Genomic DNA, 23,779 nt, shown 5'->3' with positions numbered 1-23,779 from the left:
CTGGATGATCCAGAGTGAGGAAGTACCAAAAAATTTTTTATAAGAAAACCTGTTCTGCAGTTTTATCCAGTCAGTTTTCCCCTTTTGCAGACCAAATATCTATCTATAGATCCCATCTCCATTCTATAGTACCTGAGACCATATTAAAGGTATGGTAGCTTTTAAATCTGTAGTACGGTACTCTAACATTCCATAATTATTAATATACAGCAAGAATATACAATTGTAAAGTTGGAACAGACTGCTAGATTTCATAAGCTTCCACTGTAATATCATAAGGTATTTTTCCATATCCTTATTAGCTTAGTGTTGTGTTACTTTTGTGTGAATATCTAATTCACTTTCCACAACTAAAAATAAATGGACAGAGTGAAAGAAGCACATACTTGTAAACCATTAATTTAGCTGCTAGAAGTCGTTAAACCCAGGTAATAACTAACTTACACTGAAAGTGCAACCAGTGCTCCTGCTATATATGCACAGAGCAAGAACAAACAACAAAGTTTCAGGCTTAATTAAATTACATGAACGTAAAGAGGTAAGACTGAATGATTCAATGGCCAGTCAAATTAATGTATTCACCCTGGTACTGCAAGAGTGCAGTATGTAAGTTTCCCTCCTCTCTCTCTTCCATCTCCCTCACTCACAATAAAACAGGAGTTTGGGGTGGTGATCAGAGGCAAGCAATCAGTCTTGGCCTACACGTATGAGGTGCTTGGTGTCATCAGGAGACTAGAGAGACAGAAGGACAACACAGAACCAGATATGAAAGTATTAATAGCACTATAGGAAGATGTATTCATAGGAAATAAGTACCTCCCAGTAACTTACAAGGTACAGTTAAAAGAAGATGCAGGAGGTGTGGTACATGCTATGTGAAAAGTTCCACAAACCTTAAGGAACAGTCTAGAAGAAGGGCTACAAAATGTGACAGCAAATGGTATCATTCTGCAGTAATAAGCTCCTTGTAGTGAGGAAAAGACTGGGAAGGTATAATCAGACAAAATACCATAATAAAGGAGAAAAGTTGTCTTCCACAGTTGGAAAACAAAGACTCAATGAGACTTTGGCTAGATGGGCACTGGCTCGTCAAAGCTACAGTGATCCAGAAGGAGTCACTTCACTTATACTCATTGATCACAGATGAAGGCAAAATTCTTATAAAGGAGTCAAACGCATTCGCTCGAGATATCTGACAACTTGGCGTAGACTAGTGAGGTGGTAGAAGCCATACAAACAGAAAACAATTCAATAACTAACCCTGTTATTGACTGAGACTGAACTGTCTGCAATAGACATGCCTGCAGCAGATCAAGAAGATTGCTGAAATACCTTGAGAAACTGATCGAGAGATATTGTTGTGTAAGAGCAACCTGAAGGATTGCTCAACAAGTTATTGTATTTGTAATAGCTTTTTAGTTTCATTTAATTGTGTTTTAGTTCACTAAAGAAATTTAGAAAGGGATCTAAAATAGGGAAGATGTGCTAGAGATTAAGTCCTCCAGGAATTGCAGAGATGCCATACTTCCAGTGTTCTATGGATGCAATCTCTGGTCTCCTAGGACACACTTCCTGCAGGGAAGGGTAAACACCTTTAAATCCCGCCTGGCCAGAGGAAAAACCCTTTCACCTGTAAAGGGTTAAGAAACTAAGATAACCTTGCTGGCACCTGACCAAAATGACCAATGAGGAGACAAGATACTTTCAAAGCTGGAGGGGGGGTTGGGGAAACAAAGGGTTCTCTCTGTCTGTGTGATGCTTTTGCCGGGACCAGAGCAGGAATGCAGGTCAGAACTCCTGTAAAGGGTTAGTAAGCAATCTAGGTAGATATGCGTTAGATTCTGTTTTTTTAAATGGCTGATAAAATATGCTGTGCTGAATGGGATGTATATTCCTGTTTTTGTGTCTTTTTGTAACTTAAGGTTTTGCCTAGAGGGATTCTCTGTTTTGAATCTGACTACTCTGTAAGGTATTTCCCTTCCTGATTTTTACAGAGGTTTTTCTTTTACTTTTTCTTTAATTAAAATTCTCTTTTTAGAACCTGATTGCTTTTTCATTGTTCTTAAGATCCAAGGGTTTGGGTCTGTGTTTACCTATGCAAATTGGTGAGGATTATTATCAAGCCTTCCCCAGGAAAGGGGGTGTAGTGCTTGGAGGGGGATATCTGGGGGGCGGGGGGAAAGCCGTTTCCAAGGGGGCACTTCCCCTGTTGTTTTTGTTAGACACTTTGGTGGTGGCAGCATAAGATCCAGGGACAAAAGGTAAAACAGTTTGTACCTTGGGAAAGTTTTAACCTAAGCTGGTAAAAATAAACTCAGGGGGTCTTTCATGCAGGTCCCCACATCTGTACCCTAGAGTTCAGAGTGGGGAAAGAAACTTGACAAGGGCAGTTGGAGCTTGCAGCTCTACACAGTAGCAGAAACTTCTGTTACCTCATCTATGAACAGGAAGTATGTACAGAATAAAGGGTTGATCTGGACACTAGCCTATTAATCAGTAAGATTACTACAGATGCCTCCACTCAGTGGGCGTGGCTGTAAAGCTTCTCCATAATCACTGTTGCCACCAAAAGGGTTGGGATAGTTTCTGTTTCCCCTTGCCCACATTAGGCCTGCTTATTCAGGTTTTATACAGTTTTCCTGAATTTGCCTCACAGTGAAACCATAGATAAGCTTGAAACTAAAAGCTCAAAATTAACATTTCCAGCAAATATATCTAAACCTCTAGTCGTGATTGTTCAAACATTTTTGTTGAATAGTCAGACTGAAGCAGATTAAAGTTTTCTAATATAGCTTGTCTTCCACATTCACAGGTCACCAAATAAATTACAGCACGCTGAGCAGGCAGAGTTGACATTGCATCACACAAACAAACCACATTGCTAGTGGCAATTTTTTTGCATTCTGAACTTTATTATGGAGTAAGAAGTCAGATTTCCATCTCAATTTTATTTTAGAATTGATAAAAATAATATAGGAAACAAGTTTAAAATATAACTTTTTCAAAATATATATTCAGATCTACATTTTGACTAGTGACTAGTGATTGTGGCTGCATTGATATTTGGGTGCCAAACCTGACAAAAGGAGACTGATTTTTCCAAAGGTATATTCTCAGCACTCCCTGAAAAAAAAGGTCTCTTTAAGGTGTCTCCAACTGGAAATCAAAAATCGAGACACATCAAAATTTAGGCCTTGAAGTCAGTAAGAATATTTGTTACACTTTGAAAAATTAATTGTATAAAAAAATAATTGGGAGAAAAATGGTGGTTCTCCTTTAAGGGGCAATTAGTAACTGAGTTTCCAACTAGTGGTGTTTTCCCACCTGGATATCACATGTATAATCCCAGACATTTCCATTCTAACGTGGTTTGCACCTCCTGAATCCGATAAAGGGCAAACTAGATAGGTTGCTCATGTCTCTGAGTAGCTGTCCCACCATCTTTGGGCGCTCAAGCATTGTGCTCTTTATCCCCTTTATGTTGCGCTTCTTGTGCGGAGGTGGGGCAAAGGTGATGGTGGGTCCCATGCGGATGGTTGGGATAACTGGCCAACTGGCTGTTTCTCTCCCTGTGTGGGGAAGGAATTTATAAATAACGGTTCCCTGAAATGGCACATTCTTGTTCCCAGGGAACTGGAAGTGTTCCATTTGTTCCCACTCTCTCACACCTTCTGCTTCAGTGGTTTGTGCCTGTTGAGAAATGTTTGTGTGGGGTAAGGACAGATAGGATTGCCATCTCATTCCTTGTCAGGGTCTCAACAACATGTGTTGGATAACAGTGATTGTGATATTGAGGGCTGGGAAGAATGGTCTCTTGACAATCAAAATAAGGTCTTCTTTCCCTTCCATAGTGCACTGAATTGTCCTGGGGAATGTCTAGGAAGACGCAATTAGGTTTTTCTCTTTTTTTTTCTTTTCTTTATGGCTTGTGGACTCCTCTGTGCTAACCCTAAGTGCTTTTGTTTTGCTTGTAACCTTTAAGTTGAACCTCAATAAACTATTCTTGATGCTTAATCCTTATTTGCTTTTTTTAAATCTAGCAATAGTCTGAGTTTCCAGATGTGTTTTCTTTCTTTTTGTTTTAATAAAATTTACCTTTTTAAGAACAGGTTTGGATTTTTGTGTCCTGAGAGGTTTGTACGCATATTGTTTAATTAGCTGGTGGCAACAGCTGATTTCCTTTGGTTTTGTTTTTCAGCTCTTCCCCAGAATGGGCTTGAGGATACCACACAGGAAAGAATTCCCAAATGCACCTTCCTGGGTCCTCAAAAGAGTTTTGCACTTGGGTGTGGCAACATCTACCCATCCAAGGTCAGAGAAAAGCTATAACCTTGGGAGTTTAATACAAGCCTGGAGTGGCCAGTATTAATTTTTAGAATCCTTGAGGGCCCCCACCTTCTGCACTCAAAGCGCCAGACTGGGGAATCAGCCTTGACACTTCCATATTCTAACATTTGGGGGGGGAGAGTGGAAAGGGACAAAAATACAAATGTAGCAACCATCAACTTGAGTGTCCATCTCTCTTAGTCAAATGAAGATTATCTTTCAGATGACTGTTGGGGTAGCCTCCCAGACCTCTTCTACTCAGTTCCCCCAAGAACTCAATTCAACTCCAGTCTTGTCACTCAAGTTCCTTTATTTGGCATACAGCAAAGCTACCCTGAGTTTATCAGACTCAAATGTAGCAGTTGAGTGGGTATACCACACATCCAAAATTATACAGCAAACCTCTTCCTTTGTTTGTATTTACACATTATAGTGCATAGAATCACAGAATATCAGGGTTGGAAGGGACCTCAGGAGGTCATCTAGTCCAACAATCTCCAATTTTTGTCCCAGATCCCTAAATGGCCCCCTCAAGGATTGAACTCACAACCCTGGGTTTAGCAGGCCAATGCTCAAACCACTGAGCTATCCCTCCCCACAAAGTGCACTTACTATACATTTCATCATATTTTGGGGGTTGGCTGGATCACTTTGTAGGACCCAGTCCCTGTACAGCATGCTCTGTCCATGTACAACTTACCCTTTACCTCATTTTATGTTCCAGGCTTATCTTACCCATTGTTATGTTGCCCATTATAAATGATTCCCTGGGTGTTCACCCTTAGCTAGTGTATACCTTATATTTCCAGTCTGCTGATCTATTTACCTCCCTAAACATGTCCCTCAAGAAATGAGGCCTCACCCATATCCACTTACTCATATCGAGACAGGCCTACAATCACTTATAAGTTTTGCTAAATGTATTCAACAAAAATGTGAAATCAAAATATACAAGCTATAGATAACCTTTATCTTTTGATCAGTCTGAATAGTCAGAGAGAAACAGACATCTGTAACTGACATTTATGATCTGCCTATCTTATGGTTATACACAAGGAGGACTTGCATCTCAAAGCTGTCATTCAGGAAAAAGAGATTAATGCAGCATTTCTTTGTATTGTTTTTCCCCTGCATGCTCTCATAACTGTGTTAATTCCCTTTTAAAGCATTTATAGATTTCCCCCCCCAACCTTTGCCTTTTGTCCCCCACAGCATCATTAATGTGTTACTAGCTTCTCAATTACTTTTCATAAACCTAAAGGCTCCAAGTCACCCAGAAAATTATGCTTCCAACTCTATCAGATACTTTACCATTATCGCGCATAGAAAACTTTCCCAAACTGTAGGTGTATACTTATAGTAAATTACGGACAAAAACAGTATTCAATATTTCTAACTCACCATTAAGATTATTGTTTTTCAGCACATACTGTGGCTCTTAGAATCAATGATACTAACATAAGCAGTCCAGCAACTCTGTAAGTATTTGTTTCATTATCATTTCAGCAAATACTAAGATATTTTCAAGGTACAATATGCATCCAAAATTATTAACCTTGGTTTTATGCAACTTTTTGGAGCAACAGATTATTGCCTAGGTTCTGTTAGCCCCAAGGCCTTGATCCTGTAAGCCATTCCTTGGCTTAATGATAGGAAGGATGGTCTAGTGTTAAAGCAGTAGCATAGAATTTGGCAAATGTGGGTTCCCGTTCCTGCTCTACCACAGACTTCCTCTGTGGCTATTGGCAAGTCACTTAATGTCTCTATGCCTCAGCTCCCCGTCTGTAAAATGGGGGAAATAGAATTTGCCAGTAATTGTTGTCACAATTTAAAGATTGTGAAGTGCTCAGGTACGGCCATAAGGGGCCCATGTAGGTACTTAGATTACTGCCTAAATTCTATTCTCCATCACAGCCCTGATCCTGTTAAGTGTTCCCTGTGAACAGACCCCTACATACATGAGGCACAAGGGTCCACATGCACAGAACAGCTTGCAGGATCAGGATTCAAGAGAACATGCTAAAAGGTAAAAGTATATCAAAATGATATACAACTACATGGATTCTCAAATATGAGAGAGACCATGTGGGCGAGGTAATATCTATTATTGGAACATCTTCTGTTGGTGGAAGGGACAAGATTGCAAGCTACACAGAGGTCAGGAAGAACTCTGTAAAGCTCAGAAACTCTTGTCCCTTCCACCAGTGGAAGTTGGCCCAATAACAGATATTACCTAATCCACCTTTTGTCTCTTTCATATCCTGGGACCAACCCAGCTGCAACAGTGTAATTCCCAAATATAACATTTTACAGTTTTAAAATATGGTCTGGTTTTAGAGAGCATATTACCAAAACATACATTTTATTAATATATATATATAATGTGCCTATTACAAGACTACAGCAAACAAAATCCAATCACATATTGTCAAAATAATACAATTTGTTAAAAGGTGAGGAGAGATGAAATATTAGTGTTCTGTTTATTATGCCTCAGCTTTTCTCCTTCTCTCCTTTTTGCCTCATAATCATAGGACCCAAATGACAAGCTATAGAAACTACTGTATCAAAAAGAAAAGGAGTACTTGTGGCACCTTAGAGACTAACCAATTTATTTGAGCATAAGCTTTCGGCTCAAGTACTCCTTTTCTTTTTGAGAATACAGACTAACACGGCTGTTACTCTGAAACCTGTCATTACTGTATCAAAGACCTCTTCCCCTTTGGCAGGCTTCACTGGCAATTGTACTGGCAGCTTTGCAGATGGCTCTGGGTTTGTCAAAGAGTAATCTGTTGAGTTGATGGATAGGATGTCTGGCACCCTTGAAAATGATTTCTTTTATTTTCTGTTCATAATATCTTAATTCCTTCAATACACTTTTATCTGGAATGTATACATTTATTATTTAAAATAAAAACAATATGTGGAAGGTTTCTGCTTTCTAGCCACAGGAAAATCCAGAAATAGTGCACTTCATTTGGCAAAAAAAAAGGGTAATATGGAAAAAAAATTGTAGTTTTTCAGTTTCCTAGAACAAAATACTACTTACCTGACTCACACAAAATACTCCAGTTGAGGTCAGTGTGATTACTCATGTAAATAAGAGAAGCAGAATTCAGCTTCTGATATTATGGAAATGTAGAAAAGCTTCCTATTTTATGTGTCTGAAACATTACAGAAAGTCAGTTATAATACCCTTTATCATCAATTTAAACTATATTGTCTATGAAATGATGTAACAGGAATCAGTGAGAGGTGACACACGGACCGGGGGGGGACATGTTTATATGTGAGTTCCAGACCCAGAAATTCTTTTTGCGTGCGCGCACACGCACACACACTCCCCCCCCCTCACATGCACCCGCCCCACACGCCTTTCTCTCTTCCCCATTTCTCCCCCCCCCCCATGGATGTCAGCAGGGATTTTGCATGTACTGCACACCTGAACTGAGGATCATGTCCAATCATCTGATGAACCAATGCCTTAGCTAAATTGTGACAAGTATTTAGTGATAGTCTGTAAGAATCTTGTATTTCTGCACTATTCACAAGTGATGGAGCTCAAGCTATTTATAGAGTTTCTGGGCTAAACTGCCTTTCAGTTACATTCTGTATCCACACTGACGTTAATAAGCTTGCGGAGGTGAAAGTGAGGAAAGAATGAGATCTTGTATTTTAAATGAATGACAAGAAATTCATTATCCCCAAAACTTGACAGTAGAACAAAAACAATTATGTAAAGATTCAGACTTAGTGCCTTCATCTACCATACCATGTTGTATTTAAAGAACCTAATTTCATTTTATTTTGTTAGAAGAAATGCAGCAGCGGGTAGATGGTTTTGCTTTAAAGAAAATACTAACTAGCTTTGAAAGTACTGTATATGGTAGCTTTTAATCTCTTTGCATGATCCAATAGATAATTGCTAAATTTACTCCTCCTTTTCAATTCTATCGCATTTAAAAACAATAGAAAATAATTATTGCCTCCTTACATAGCAGTCTAAAATAATTGAACTTTGTAGAATTTTTTTTTTTGAGGGGAGAGTGTTATTTATTTTATTGGGTTTACATACTATCTTGAAAGTGAAAATGTTAACTTTTTTACGCTTCTGAGAAATGCAAACTTTGGCAACTGTATTAAAACATTCCATTGCAAGCTACTTTTCACAGTCAGCTTGGCATTTCTTACTTAAACAAAATCCCTGGATTCAACTATATCTTCAAAGTTTGTCTGCTAGCAGAGACCAACACTGAAATAAGTTTATATTGATTTTTTTTTAAATTTAAACTTTTTTTTTTAATGGAGCTGAACCACAATAAAACAATTGTATCTGGTGAACATCATTAGGGAATAGCTTTGTTCTGAAGACAGAAAACAATTCTGCAGTAGAAGGTAAATTTAGAGGTAGAGATGGACCAGAAGAAAAGTTTGCCACCAACCAGTAGCTCCAGGGATAAGGCCACCTTTGCTCTCCAGAAGTAGACCACCATTGAAATCAGTGGGCCTCTGGGTGGGAGAAAGGGTCCACCTGGGTATAGTGACTTGTTGTTGAGGGGCTATTCACAGCAGTACTTGAAAAACTGTCTTGGAGCTTTGTTGAACCTGATTTTATATAGAAAAAATGTTTCAGCTTTTACCAAAAATGTTTACACATTCCCATTGTTTTGCTTAATAATTAACAAATAAGTAGTGATTTGTTGGTATTCTACATATCCAGGGCTCTGGCCTATGTTGGAACTGGTGTTGAATCACTGTCTCCCAAGGGACTTTCCAAGTGCACAAGGGGGTGAACTAACATTAACACCTGCATACCTGGGTTTGCGCACACTTCCCTCTGCAAGCCTGAGTTTGCAGATGGATGCACTCCTGGGAGCTCAAGGGGGCAAGCAGTTCCGGTATGTGAGGGGAGTGTGAGGTCTGCAATTGTAGCAGTCTGCTGCACCCAAATAAAAGCACAAGCACATGTAGTATGTTTAAAAAAAGTAAAAAAAAAAAAAAATGCATGCGGATTTTGACCCTGGGGAGAAGAATGGAAAAGGAACTGAATGAGACAGATCCAGTTCGCATTGCTTAATGGATCACTGGCACTAAGATACCATTAAGAGAAGAACCTAATATAAGAACCAATTAGAATCAAAAGGCGAAGGAGGCTTCTTGCATCTTACCCCTTTCCTGGAGCAATTGGTCACAGTCTGGCTCTATCAACTAGAAGTCAGTTTTAAGCCCTTGTGAAAACTTCCTAGGCTGACACACCAGAGCAGCACAGTCTTAAGCTTTATGGAGGTCACCCTGGAATAACCTTTGGGAACAAGCAGGCCACCATATCACAGTAAAATTATAAACCCAGGTGGCTTGTAATGAGCAGTTGTCTTTAATGGAGTGTTTCTAAGCAGAACTGAAAATTAGGGGAAAGGCTTTTTTGGATATTTCAGGACTGGAAACACCCCAAGTGCTTTGCAGATCCAAAAGGTTTCAGCAGTTTTGGAATAAGCAATCTCACTTTTTGATGCTAAACTGAAGGCAAACCACCACATCCTCTTTTTTTTTTTTAAGGTTCACCTAGGATTTTGCCATTCCATCCCTTGGACACAGCAACATTATTGTGGAGACATCTGGTTGTAAAAAGAGAGGTTGTTTTCTTTCTTTTTTTCCCATTTTTAAACTATACGTATTAAAAATTCTGCATCTGTGGATTTATTTTTCTAGATATGTGATAGCCTGTCTGTCAATGTCTCAGATTTACAATGAGAAAGTAATTCTTGGAATTATTTAGATTCTTTTTCTCTTAATGCTATAAGATGTTTGAAAATCTCTGAGCATAAAGCTTTTGCACTTTTAAAACCAATGGAAACTACCTAACACAGAAATGACCTGATAGGGACCTTTGAATCATAGTAATCTTTCTAAAAATGTCTTCACATTATACTTAGTACAATCAGAAATTAGGTCTGTGGGAATAATAAAGAAATGATGCAAGTCTGTGGAGAGATCTGCTGAGTACTGTTTAGTTTAAAGTTATGAAAATACATTAGAACAAATAGTTTAAGCATTAAGGTTTCCATATTATGAGATGACCATGCTATTAAAATTATTAAAATATCAAATGAGAAATGTAATTTTTTTTCCATGCATCTCAGTGCTTCCCCACATACTGAGAAAATTAACAAGAAAACAGGAAGAGCAGTTATATTCCTTTTGGCTTTAAGGCAGCTCACAAGAAGAGTGAGTGAATAGGGTGGAAGGGAGTATGCAGTAGGAAGATGATTATGCAGGAGGATGTTTAAGGAGACTGAGAGTTGAGGAATATGCAAGGTGAACTTGACCAAAAAACACAGATAGCTAGATGGAGCAAGGTAAAATAATTAAGGTAAAGGAGACATAAGGCAAAGGAGAAAAACAAGTGGCTGACAGTGATGAGAGAAAAGATGAAGGAAAATGGTACGGCCTCCACTGAGAACAAATTAAAACCAAACCAAATGACCAGCATTCAGAGCTATGCCTGATTGTAAGGCTTATTTTGGGGTGGGAGGAGATACTTGAGAGCAAAGTGGTTCATCACCATAACCTCTTTATATTTGGATAATATCTTTTCCATAGCAACTCACATATCTATATGTCACTTGTATGGCTCCATCCTCAAACATTAGATTAATAGCGTTTAAATTAGAGCTGGGCATACATCAAACATCTGAAGGCTCAGTTCTGATCAGAATCAGAAAGTCTGAATGCTTATTACAAGTTTATGTGAGATATCTGTAACTTTTGGGTACATTCCCCTTCTTGCAATTTCAAGCAAAAGCTGGGACCCCAGCTCCCTCCCTGCAAGCATCCTCAAAGAATTCCGTGTTTCTGAGATCCCAGCAAGTATGCCAGCCCCATTACTAGACCTCGGAATATTTCAGCTGTGAGCAAAAGTTTAGGTTCATTCATCTGAATCAGCTGCCCACTTCCTAAAATCTGGTGTACCCGGTAGCATTAAATTAGCTGTTGAGGGAATACCTACAGGTAGTCTAGCATATTGTGTGACTACTTTCTCTGTCCATCTCTCCATCTCTCACTGATGTCTATGCTACATCTAGTGATGTGACCTGTGCTTTCACCTTCCACACAGAAATGCTGCTTTGTTTCCTCTTGCTGTTCATAGTAGTCATATCTTGGGGTAACAACACCTCATAATTATTGATAGTGCAATAATGACACTCTATGAATTGTCTCTCAGCATATGCTTAACTTGTAAGCTCTTGGAGGCGGAGGGAGTCTTTTTGTTTTTATGTATGTACGGTGCCTGGTACAATGGGGCCCTAACCCCTGAGTGGGGCTACTAGGTGCTACTGCAAATAAATGATCATTGGTAGAGTTTTTGAAAGACGTTACTTATTTTGATGATGCCACACCCTAATGGGTCAGTGTACAGATATTGTCAGCATTCTGGTAAGAATTATCAGACACACAAGAACCAAAGTCTCAGATACCTTTAAAATGTCTTCCCCCTTAAAATGATTGCTTTGTTTAGAGTATGTTTTTCTATAATAAAAAGAGAAGTGCAACATATCAACAGATTTTTGTTTTTTACTGAAAGAAAATAAACCCCTCATAATAGGGTTTTAAAATGCTGTTTTAAATTATCAAACAAATATATTCAGTTTCAGTGGAGATGCTGATTGCACAGACAAAAAATAACAATTGGATATCTTTTTTTTTTTTTTTTAGCAGACACATACACACTTTGTACTTTAAAAGATTTTACTTTAGCTGGTACACTGGAATGAATTTGGTTTCATCTTTACTATTGTCAGTGAGAATCTTAAAAAAGAAGACACATAGCTGCACAAAAGTAGACTGAGAATTTATTATAAAACAAAAGTGTGAAGTTAATTCCCCAAATGGATCTGAGAACATATTTTCATCATTGACAGCAGAGTTGTGGGTTTGTATGCATGATAGTGTTATGCTGAGAGGTTCTGGTGACTGCTTGAATCACAAACTTCTTTGAGATTGGTGTGAATGCACCCTTCAATTAACATAACTGTCAGGCTGAGTTCATCAGAAGCCCTCCCCTCAACCAAAGGGGGTTGTGAACCCACTCAGGAGTTGGGGGTGGGTGGGCAACAGAGGGGGTTTTGCTGACACGGGTGTGTGTGTGTGAGAGAGAGAGAGAGAGAGAGAATGAAACAGGGGGTGGGGAGGAGAGAGAGAATACACAGCACAAAGAGAGAGAGGTAGACGCAAAAATCAATAAAGCCAACCAGTAATCTGTGAGCACAATGGGTATGTCTATAAAACACACTAAGCCCAGGTTCAGATTCAGGTTTGAGTACAAGTCCCCCTTCTTTCCACACATAAATTAAGAACATAAGGATAGCCATACTGGCTTAGACCAAAGGTCCATCTAGCCCAGTAACCTCAATAGCGCTGGAATAGTTTTTGGAGTGGGGGTGCTGAGCAACACCTCCCCAACCCTTGCTGCCCCCTAGAGCTGAGACCAGTGGCCAGAACCCCGCATGTGGGGCTGACGGCCGGGCAGGATCCTGGGTCTGGCAATGGAGGCTGCTTATCCCTCACACAGGGCCACCTGTTGGGCAGCACCCTGGGACCAACAGCTGAGCAGAACCCTGGGCCAGCAGCAGAGCCCCTGGGCAGCAGCAGGCCCAGTGGCCAGGACCCCAGGTGGCAGGGGCATGGGCTGGGATGTCGGGCGCAAAACCTGGGGGTGCTTCAGCACTCCCCACACCCCTACATCCCATGCCTATGTGTATCCTCTTTTCCAGCAGTGGCCAATGCCAGGTGCTCCAGAGGGAATGAACAGAACAGATAATCATGAAGTGATCCATCCCCTGTTGTCTATTCCCAGCTTCTGGCAAACAGAGGCTGGGAACACCATACCTGTCCATCCTAGCTAATAGCCATTGATGGACCTATCCTCCATGAATTTATCTAGTTCTTTTTTGAACCCTGCTGTAGTCTTGGCCTTCACAACAACCTCTGGCAAAGACTTCCACATGTTGACTGTGCATTTGTGTGAAGCAATATTTCCTTTTTTTGGTTTGTTTTAAACCAGCTGCCTATTATTTCATTTGGTGCTCCCTAGTTCTTGTGTTATGAGAAGGAGTACATAACACTTTCTTATTTACTTTCTCCACACCAGTCATGTTTTTACAGACCTCTGTCATATCCCCCTTAGTCATATCTTTTCCAAGCTGAAAAGTCCCTATTTTATTAATCTCTCCTCATATGGGAGCTGTTCCATAGCCCTAATAATTTTATTGTCCTTTTCTGAACCTTTTCCAATTCCAATATATCTTTTTTTGAGATGGAGCAACCACATCTGCACACAGTATTCAAGATGTGGGCATACCACAGATTTATATAGAGGTAATATGATATTGTCTGTCTTATTATCTATCCCTTTCCTTATGATTCCCTAATGATTTATTTAGTCTGACTTGGGCCCAGAACCCCTCTTGAGTGGGGCCCATGGACCCTGCTATGGAGGTGAATCATATCTCAAGTCCCACTGTGATGAGTATCATAGCCTGGCTCTAGTCTGGGTTGCAAGCTTCTGCCAGCACTATCCCACAATCCTCTGGGGCTCTATTTCCTGGCCATTTGATTCCAAAACTTGCCATTAGCTTCCCAGAAGCTGGAATCAACCTCCTGGTTCACATGCAGCGGCTCAGCGTTTAACCCTTCATTTCCATGTGGACGACTAATCTGGAAACAACACAATCAACACTAACATGTATCTGCTATGGCCAGCATTAAGAAGTCGTCCAGCATCAAGCATGATGTTAGTTGGCCAGAGGAACACAGCCAGATTCTGGTGAGGTAAGCAAGATGTGTGACTTCAGAAAACATGAAAGATGATCATGTGTATAAAACTATATATCCAAGTATCTGGAGGCTTTGGGGATCAACTGGACAGCAGATCAATGCAGAGAGCAGATCAAGCAGCTGAAGACAAACTTCCACAAAGTCAAGAATGCTAATGGCACTTCTGGGAACTCCTTGTCTTCCTGCCTCCTATGAGGAATTCATCTAGAAATGGGAACTGCACGGAAGTACAGTGACTTTTTGCTGAATGAGAATGTCGACTTTATAAGCCCCCCATCACAGGCACCCCTAGAGGAGAGCCAGCTGTTGGATGAAGGGCAAGATGTGACCCTGATAACCAGAGATACTATGCCATAGGAGCAGCTACAGCATATCCTAGATGCGTACGTGGAGGCCCTATGTGGGGACAGCTCTGGGGAACAGACTATGGCAGAACCAGCATCAGAACAAGTGCTGAAGCTGGAGTCAGGTAATTATCTGCCACCGTGTTTGTTTTTATTAATGTATGGACTGGAGGGATTTCTGGCTTATAAGCCTATTTAGTTATTTAATACAATCCCAGGATTTCTGTGTTATTCCATTCAGGCTGGAACCCTCATCATTCCCCCACAAACCTCCCCCCTGCACCCACCACCGCACCATGTGTCAATGTGGGATTCAAAATGGATACTATGAAAAGAGGAACAAAGTTAAACAAGTGGCTATCATGAAATTTTACTAGTTCCTCACTGACTGGTATACGTGTGGGTGGTGCTCCACAATTCATAGCCTCGCGTACCCCTCCCATGTAATTCAGCTCACCTTCAAAATTGACTCTGCACACAACATTCACATTGCCTGTGACCTGAGTCCCCAACAACCTGGCTGTTATGATTCTAAACAAGTCTGGAGTGTGTATTTGGTGCATTGTTTGTTTGCTTTACTGAATAAGTTCAAAACTGCAGTAGAGGGTTAAATCATAGAATATCAGGGTTGGAAGGGACCTCAGGAGGTCATCTAGTCCAACCCCCTGCTCAAAGCAGGACCAATCCCCAATTTTTGCCCCAGATCCCTAAATGGCCCCCTCAAGGATTGAACTCACAACCCTGGGTTTAGCAGGCCAGTGCTGCAAACCACTAAGCTATCCCTCCCCCTACTTTGTAGTATGTCTCTGTTAGGACTTCCAATGGGTGGCATGGAGGCAGGGTGCTGGCAAGGAGGCTGTAGTGCATCTCCATGTTAATTCAGTATCTTGTTAATTTTGCCTTTGCTGGCAGGTGATGAAAGCAAACTTCTTACTGAGTAGGAACTCCAGACATTCTGTTACCTTCCAGCACAGGGCATACTTATTAAGGCCACCTTGGCAACTCACGAGCTCCCTCCATGCAATGATGTGTTGTTCAATAACTAGATCCGCACAGACACACCCCTGGAACCCCGACCTGGGATATTCTATCTACTACCCAAGATCCATAAACCTGGAAATCCTGGGCGCCCCATCATCTCAGGCATTGGCACCCTGACAGCAGGATTGTCTGGCTATGTAGACTCCCTCCTCAGGCCCTACGCTACCAGCACTCCCAGCTACCTTCGAGACACCACTGACTTCCTGAGGAAACTTCAATCCATCGGTGATCTTCCTGATAACACCATCCTGGCCACTATGGATGTAGAAGCCCTCTACACCAACATTCCACACAAAGATGGACTACAAGCCGTCAAGAACACTATCCCCGATAATGCCACGGCTAACCTGGTAGCTGAACATTGTGACTTTGTCCTTACCCATAACTACTTCACATTTGGGGACAATGTATACCTTCAGATCAGCGGCACTGCTATGGGTACCCGCATGGCCCCACAGTATGCCAACATTTTTATGGCTGATTTAGAACAACGCTTCCTCAGCTCTCGTCCCCTAAAGCCCCTACTCTACTTGCGCTATATTGATGACATCTTCATCATCTGGACCCATGGAAAAGAAGCCCTTGAGGAATTCCACCATGATTTCAACAATTTCCATCCCACCACCAACCTCAGCCTGGTCCAGTCCACACAAGAGATCCACTTCCTGGACACTACAGTGCTAATAAACAATGGTCACATAAACACCACCCTATACCGGAAACCTACTGACCGCTATTCCTACCTGCATATCTCCAGCTTTCACCCTGACCACACCACACGATCCATCGTCTACAGCCAAGCTCTGCGATACAACCGCATTTGCTCCAACCCCTCAGACAGAGACAAACACCTACAAGATCTCTGTCAAGCTTTCTTACAACTACAATACCCACCTGCAGAAGTAAAGAAACAGATTGATAGAGCCAGAAGAGTTCCCAGAAGTTACCTACTACAGGACAGGCCTAACAAAGAAAATAACAGAACGCCACTAGCCGTCACTTTCAGCCCCCAACTAAAACCCCTCCAACGCATTATTAAGGATCTACAACCTATCCTAAAGGATGACCCAACACTCTCACAAATCTTGGGAGACAGGCCAGTCCTTGCCTACAGACAGCCCCACAACCTGAAGCAAATACTCACCAACAACCACATACCACACAACAGAACCACTAACCCAGGAACTTATCCTTGCAACAAAGCCCGTTGCCAATTGTGCCCACATATCTATTCAGGGGACACCATCACAGGGCCTAATAACATCAGCCACACTATCAGAGGCTCGTTCACCTGCACATCCACCAATGTGATATATGCCATCATGTGCCAGCAATGCCCCTCTGCCATGTACATTGGTCAAACTGGACAGTCTCTACGTAAAAGAATAAATGGACACAAATCAGATGTCAAGAATTATAACATTCATAAACCAGTCGGAGAACACTTCAATCTCTCTGGTCACGCAATCACAGACATGAAGGTCGCTATCTTAAAACAAAAAAAACTTCAAATCCAGACTCCAGCGAGAAACTGCTGAATTGGAATTCATTTGCAAATTGGATACTATTAATTTAGGCTTAAATAGAGACTGGGAGTGGCTAAGTCATTATGCAAGGTAGCCTGTTTCCTCTTGTTTTTTCCTATCCCCTCCCCCAGATGTTCTGGTTTAACTTGGATTTAAACTTGAAGAGTGGTCAGTTTGGATGAGCTATTACCAGCAGGAGAGTGAGTTTGTGTGTGTATGGGGGTGGGGGGGATGTGAGAAAACCTGGATTTGTGCAGGAAATAGCCCAACTTGATTGTCATGCACATTGTGTAAAGAGTTGTCACTTTGGATGGGCTATCACCAGCAGGAGAGTGAATTTGTGTGGTGGGGTGGAGGGTGAGAAAACCTGGATTTGTGCTGGAAATGGCCCACCTGATGATCACTTTAGATAAGCTATTACCAGCAGGACAGTGGGGTGGGAGGAGGTATTGTTTCATATTCTCTGTGTATATATAAAGCCTGCTGCAGTTTCCACGATATGCATCTGAGGAAGTGAGCTGTAGCTCACGAAAGCTTATGCTCTAATAAATTGGTTAGTCTCTAAGGTGCCACAAGTACTCCTTTTCTTTTTGCGAATACAGACTAACACGGCTGTTACTCTGAAACCTAGATTCTGAAATAGCTCTTTAGCATACACAGATAGCTGTCCTCCACTGGCCTGGTACAAAAATTTGTGCTTCTGCTCTGGAGCGCTCAGGGACCTCCAGAATTCAATGTTCTCCAGAGCTGCCTTACAGGACTGAACAATCATAGCTACTGATAAGTTCCCCCCACCCCAAATTGATATAGAAATCATTTGAATTGAATTTTTTACATGTCTTACCATGATTTCTGCTGGTTTTCAGTGCTGCTACAAAGGACATCTGAAGTGGATGGCATTTTTTGTGTGACTAGACTAAAAAGTATTGTCTTTTGACTTTGAATTAAAGTAGCCCTCTTTTTACCATGCTCAGACAGTAATGTTCTCTGTCTCTCTCCTTTCAAGGCCTTCCCATCCCCACAGGACAAACACACAGCACGAGGAGTTTGGGGTAGCAGATCACCATACATCAGGGGAAGGGAAAGAGTCCAAGATGAGATGATGGGAGGCTTTGGGGACTGCTTGATAAAACAAAGGCCCAACTCAAATACCAAAAGGATAAGGATGCACACTGGGTGCAAAGAGAGACAACCTGCACAGCACAACGAGAGATTGGCAGGCTGCTTTTTGAAGCATGACCACCAATTGAGGGAGTGAGGCAAAGCTCAGCAAAAGGAATTATTCAAGTGCTTCATGGAAGTGATGGCTACCAGACTGCAGCCTCCAGTGCAACCTTCAGCTCCTCTTCCTGACTCATGGTCTGAGTGCCCTCATCATTACTGAGCCCTGCAGAGCATCCATCTTTGGACAATTCATGGGATGGCTTGGCCATGTCACAAGCAAACACAAGCACATGGAACAAACAAATGTACTCTGTGCATTCATCCTCTCCTGTCCACATGTGGCCTGCATGTGAAAAAACATGCCAAAAGGCCAAGGAGAACATGGACCTTTGACCATTTTTAGCACATAGTTTGGTAACATTATTATGCTACATGCCATGTTAACCACTGGTTTGCATTACTGGTTATTACAGCATGTAAATACATGTGTAAAACAAAATGTTTAACTTCCACACCAGGCTAAGACAGGTTTTATTGTATATAATGATAAAAAGTGGCAGAAAGTTTAGTGAGTGTCATCACATACACAGTGTCAGTTTCATAATAAAAAATTACAAACTGTAGTCACAATAAACTGTGAATGTCAGTATATTTCCCTAATATCCATTGCTTGTCTGGATCCAGTACCAGTCGCAACAGGTGCTCAGTTCAGATATCCAGCAGTGTTCTGAGTCCACTCCTGGTGAAGAGGTACCACCTTCTCCTCGCAAATATTGTGCAGAGGCAAGCCACAATAATGCCGGTTGTACTAATGACACTGGCATCCAAACTGTTTTTCAGTTAGCACCAACGGGACTTCAATCTGCCATATGCACATTCCACCACCATCCTATAGCTACTGAGTATGTAGTTGAACCTTCTTTTGACATATCCCCTGATTTCAGGGGACGGTTTCATAAACCATGGCAATAATGGTTAAATGGGATCCCCTAGAATACTATTTATAACAATATCTTTTACTGGAAATAATGTGCCAGCTTCTCTATTAACGTAAAGTCCCAATTTCTGGAATACCATGGCATCATGCACCCTGCCGGTGCATATCACGTCAGTGTCCATGAATCTGTGCCTTTTGACAACCGGGGCCTTCATAATAATGGAGTAGTACTCTTTGCAATTTATGTACTCGTGTTCTTCTTGTGGTGGACAAACAATAGTCACGAGTCCCATCAATCTCCCTTGTGCAGTTTAGAAAGCCCATGTTATAAAAAACAGTAATTATTTCAGGGAAATGTCTTATGCCCACCACCTTTGGGTAAATCACAGTCCTGATCACCTCACAAACCTCTGCTACAACAACCCTTACAGTTGATTTGCCAATTCCAAATTGGTTAGCCATGGACCTATAGCAGCTGGGGTAGCCAGTTTCCAGATGGTTACAGTGACCTGTTTCTGGACCAGCATGGCCAGCCACATGTGGTAAGGGGCACGTTGATCGCAAACCTCCAGTAATGTCGTCTTCATGCAAAAGTTCTTGACCATTGCTGGTCATCCCAGGTCCTAATGATGATGTTATCCCACCAGTCCGTTCTTGTAGCTCTGCCCCAGACATGCCAGTCTACACAGGAGGAATCTGCAGGTAAGGTAAGAGGCATGAGCTGGTTTGTAGCTGGCATGTCAGTATCCTCCTCCAAGAGGTGTCTTTGTCAGTTCAAAAACTGCTGCTAAAATGTCCATCAGCATCTCAGCAATGTTCTGCCTATGTTCCAAAATAAGACTGAGGACATGAGGTCGAGAAATTCTTCCAGCGGGTTAGGTTCCATGTTGGCTCTGGCAGCTGGGAGCATGCAGACATAAAATGGTTCTGCTGGATGTGTTCGCACACTAATAGAACCAGCCAAAACACTTCCGGTCAGCTGCCATGAAACAGACAGGGAAGAAAAAAGCCCCAAAACGGCTTCAGCTGGCCAGGGCATAGGAACCCTGGGAATACAGTAACACCTGCACATGGAACATGAAGCTCTGACTCCAGTCTGCACAGTGTACCATGCACCAGCATGGTTGTGAAGATCAAGTTTCAATTACAGTGTGGCTGCTCAAGCGCTGCCTTGGAAACGTAAGTCCACAAGCCTGGGTCCCACAGTCCCAGGCTTAGTGTGCAGCATAGACATAACCAGTGTGTCCCTGGAAAAAAGCCAGAGAGAGCTTTTGGGTCTGGTGGCTAAAGAGGATTGGAGCGGTCAGCTGGGGAACTGCTCCTTCTGTTCTTAGTTTCTCTTGCGTTTGGAGAAGCAAGACTTTGTACATTCCATGAACAAGACTGTTGCAATGAGAATATCAGAACCTATCAACTTCTACTTCCAAATGGAACATCCTCAGGACCCCGAAATTTGGCTAGCCACTCAAATCCAAAAAGGGACAACACAATTCTAATAAGGTAGACAGTTAAATAATTCTGTGAACCCATACTATGGCAGATATTCCAAGAATGGTGCCTGCAGAATTGACATCTTTAAAAAATGTGGTTTTGTTTTTAGAATATTATGATTACTGACTGTTGGTTTGAACAATGATTTACTAGCCCACGTTCATGTTATGAAAATCCTGTTGTGGAGAGCAGATGTTTCTGAGCTACTGACATAGTCCTTTAGATGTGATGAATTGTGCAAGCTGGTCTGTTCCTTTGCATTACTGTATGCACTGATCTTAATTTCTGAATATTATCTTCAGCAGTGAAAATTAGCAGGTAACATGAAGGTACAGCAGTGATGGCTATTCTTATTAGAACAATGATGGTTTTTTTTTAATATTCTGCAGAATGGAGCCCTGCATGTGAAATGTAGTTGCATTGCATCTTAAGTAGAGCTGGTTGAACTGTTCATTATAAATTGTTAGAATTTCAGTCCCTTTTTTTGGTTAGCAAATGCTTCATTCTTGGTATTTGCCAGTGTATTTGGTACTTGGTTTCACAAATTAGTTTCAGTGAATGCTTTTCAGCATATTTGTTTGTGGACTGTTTGGTTTTGAATATTTATGTTGTATGATTGATTATCCAAGTCACATGTTACTGTTTCTAGTATCTGATTGGATGACTGAAGGTTTCTAAATGGGAAAGTAAAGAATGACAAATAACGAATAGCAGACCTTTGTAGTGAATTTCTGGACAAATAGTGATACATGATAAAATTCATGAAACGTTCAAATTTGTGAGCATTTTTGCGGGTACTTCACAGCTATCTGAACACTTGCAAATTATGAAAATATAAACCCAGGGATAAAAATAATCTGAATGAACTCAATGCATTTAAACCCATGCAATTTAAATCAGAACTCTTATTCTCAAAAATATTCATGTCCATATTGTAAATATTCATGTCTAGGTACTTATGTGGACTTTTTCACCATAGTATTGGAACATCTCACGTTTAGTAATGGATTTAACCCCAACAACACACATGTGAGGTATTATCTCCATTTTACGGATGAGGAACTGAACCACCATGTAGATTAATTGTTTCGTCTGAGATCAAACACATGTGGTTAAGTTGACAAATGAACCTAGGTCTTCAGGGCTCTACCCACTAGACCATGCTTCCCTTCCTAAATCAAAAATGATGCTGCTTGACCTTCTCTTCTCCATTTGGTTGTATTCGGTGCTTCCCTTGTATACTAATGACAGGCCTTAATCAGAACACCACGGCCAAGATTTACAAAGTTGGGTGATTAAAATTAGGCTTCCAGGTGCATATTTCTCCACCTAAGTGTCTTTATTTTCAAAAGTGCTGAGCACCTAGCAGCTCCCACTGATTTAGGCAACTACTTTTGATGGTCTTGATCCAGGTCTACCCTGCTCATCTCCCACCTTGAAAAGAACACCAGATTGCAGACTACTTTTAATTCACCAGTTCCAAACATCAAGAGTTGGATGTGCCTCTGTCACCATGCCTCTGTCACCTTGCCTCAGTGGTTCCCTGCTGAGAATATTAAATTCAGGACAGACCACTGACAAATGCGGCAGACTCACCCCAAACTGGTGGTTATCCCTATCATTAGATTATACCACACCAGTAACAAAAGTGAACTGCTCTATCACCCCACTGGTTAACAAGAAGCCACAAAATGTCTCCTAAGGCGTTCCAGCCCTTGGCTAACCGCTCAGCACTAGACTCTATGAGGAGTTGTTACTGAAAAACATTTCCATCAAATATAGGGTCCTTCAAATCCCAAGGGATCAGCCACTTAGCCAGTTCAATATATAACTCAGATCTTACCCAGTAATCACACTGAAGCCAATTCTCTAGTAACTAAAAAAATAAAGTTTTAATAATATAATAAAAGAAAAGAAGAGAGTTATAAATGGTTAATAGATCATACACTTAAGGTGATTTTTCAATGTTTATAGATTGGGATCTTAGCAGTGATGGAACAGACTACTAGCTTGCAAAGGTCTGAGAGGTGTTACCCAGGAATGTGTATTAGATACCAGTACATAACCAATATTCATAACTTCAGATACAAAGATGATACATGCATGTAAACAGGATAATCATACTTAGCAAACCATAACTTTTCCTTTGACGCCTTACATGACATATTTTTATACAAGATTTGTTGCAATTAAATAAATGGTCACCTTTATTGTACACAGCATCACAGCCTCTACCGTCTTTCTTGACTATATGGGTTATATTTTCTGTAAATATAAAGGCAAGGAGAAGCATTAGTGTCAGCAAGGTAAGACCTTTGCCCTATGGGAACAGATTAGATATAAAAGAGCATTTGTATAATAATGAATTTTAAGACAGCAAAGGTTATGGCTAGTTATTCTCTTGCTTCAATCTGTGGTTTTCATCCTCTCCTCTCCCCCTCTGCCATCCTCCAAGGCACTTGGTGATTCAGTAGCTGGAGGGTTATTGAATAGTAAGAAAGTCCATTCCCCCATGAAGTCATAATATTTTATCCACCTCCTTCTAAACGCACATTGAAAGTTGATTGTGCTAAGGTAAGTAAGAATTATTATTCACATATCTATTCAGGGGACACCATCACAGGGCCTAATAACATCAGCCACACTATCAGAGGCTCGTATACCTGCACATCCACCAATGTGATATATGCCATCATGTGCCAGCAATGCCCCTCTGCCATGTACATTGGTCAAACTGGACAGTCTCTACGTAAAAGAATAAATGGACACAAATCAGATGTCAAGAATTATAACATTCATAAACCAGTCGGAGAACACTTCAATCTCTCTGGTCACGCAATCACAGACATGAAGGTCGCTATCTTAAAACAAAAAAACTTCAAATCCAGACTCCAGCGAGAAACTGCTGAATTGGAATTCATTTGCAAATTGGATACTATTAATTTAGGCTTAAATAGAGACTGGGAGTGGCTAAGTCATTATGCAAGGTAGCCTATTTCCTCTTGTTTTTTCCTACCCCCCCCCCCCCCAGATGTTCTGGTTTAGCTTGGCTTTAAACTTGGAGAGTGGTCAGTTTGGATGAGCTATTACCAGCAGGAGAGTGAGTTTGTGTGTGT

This window comes from Lepidochelys kempii, chromosome 3 (assembly GCF_965140285.1).
Source record: "Lepidochelys kempii isolate rLepKem1 chromosome 3, rLepKem1.hap1, whole genome shotgun sequence".
Taxonomy (NCBI): Eukaryota; Metazoa; Chordata; order Testudines; family Cheloniidae; genus Lepidochelys; species Lepidochelys kempii.
This window is presented reverse-complemented; position numbering follows the sequence as displayed.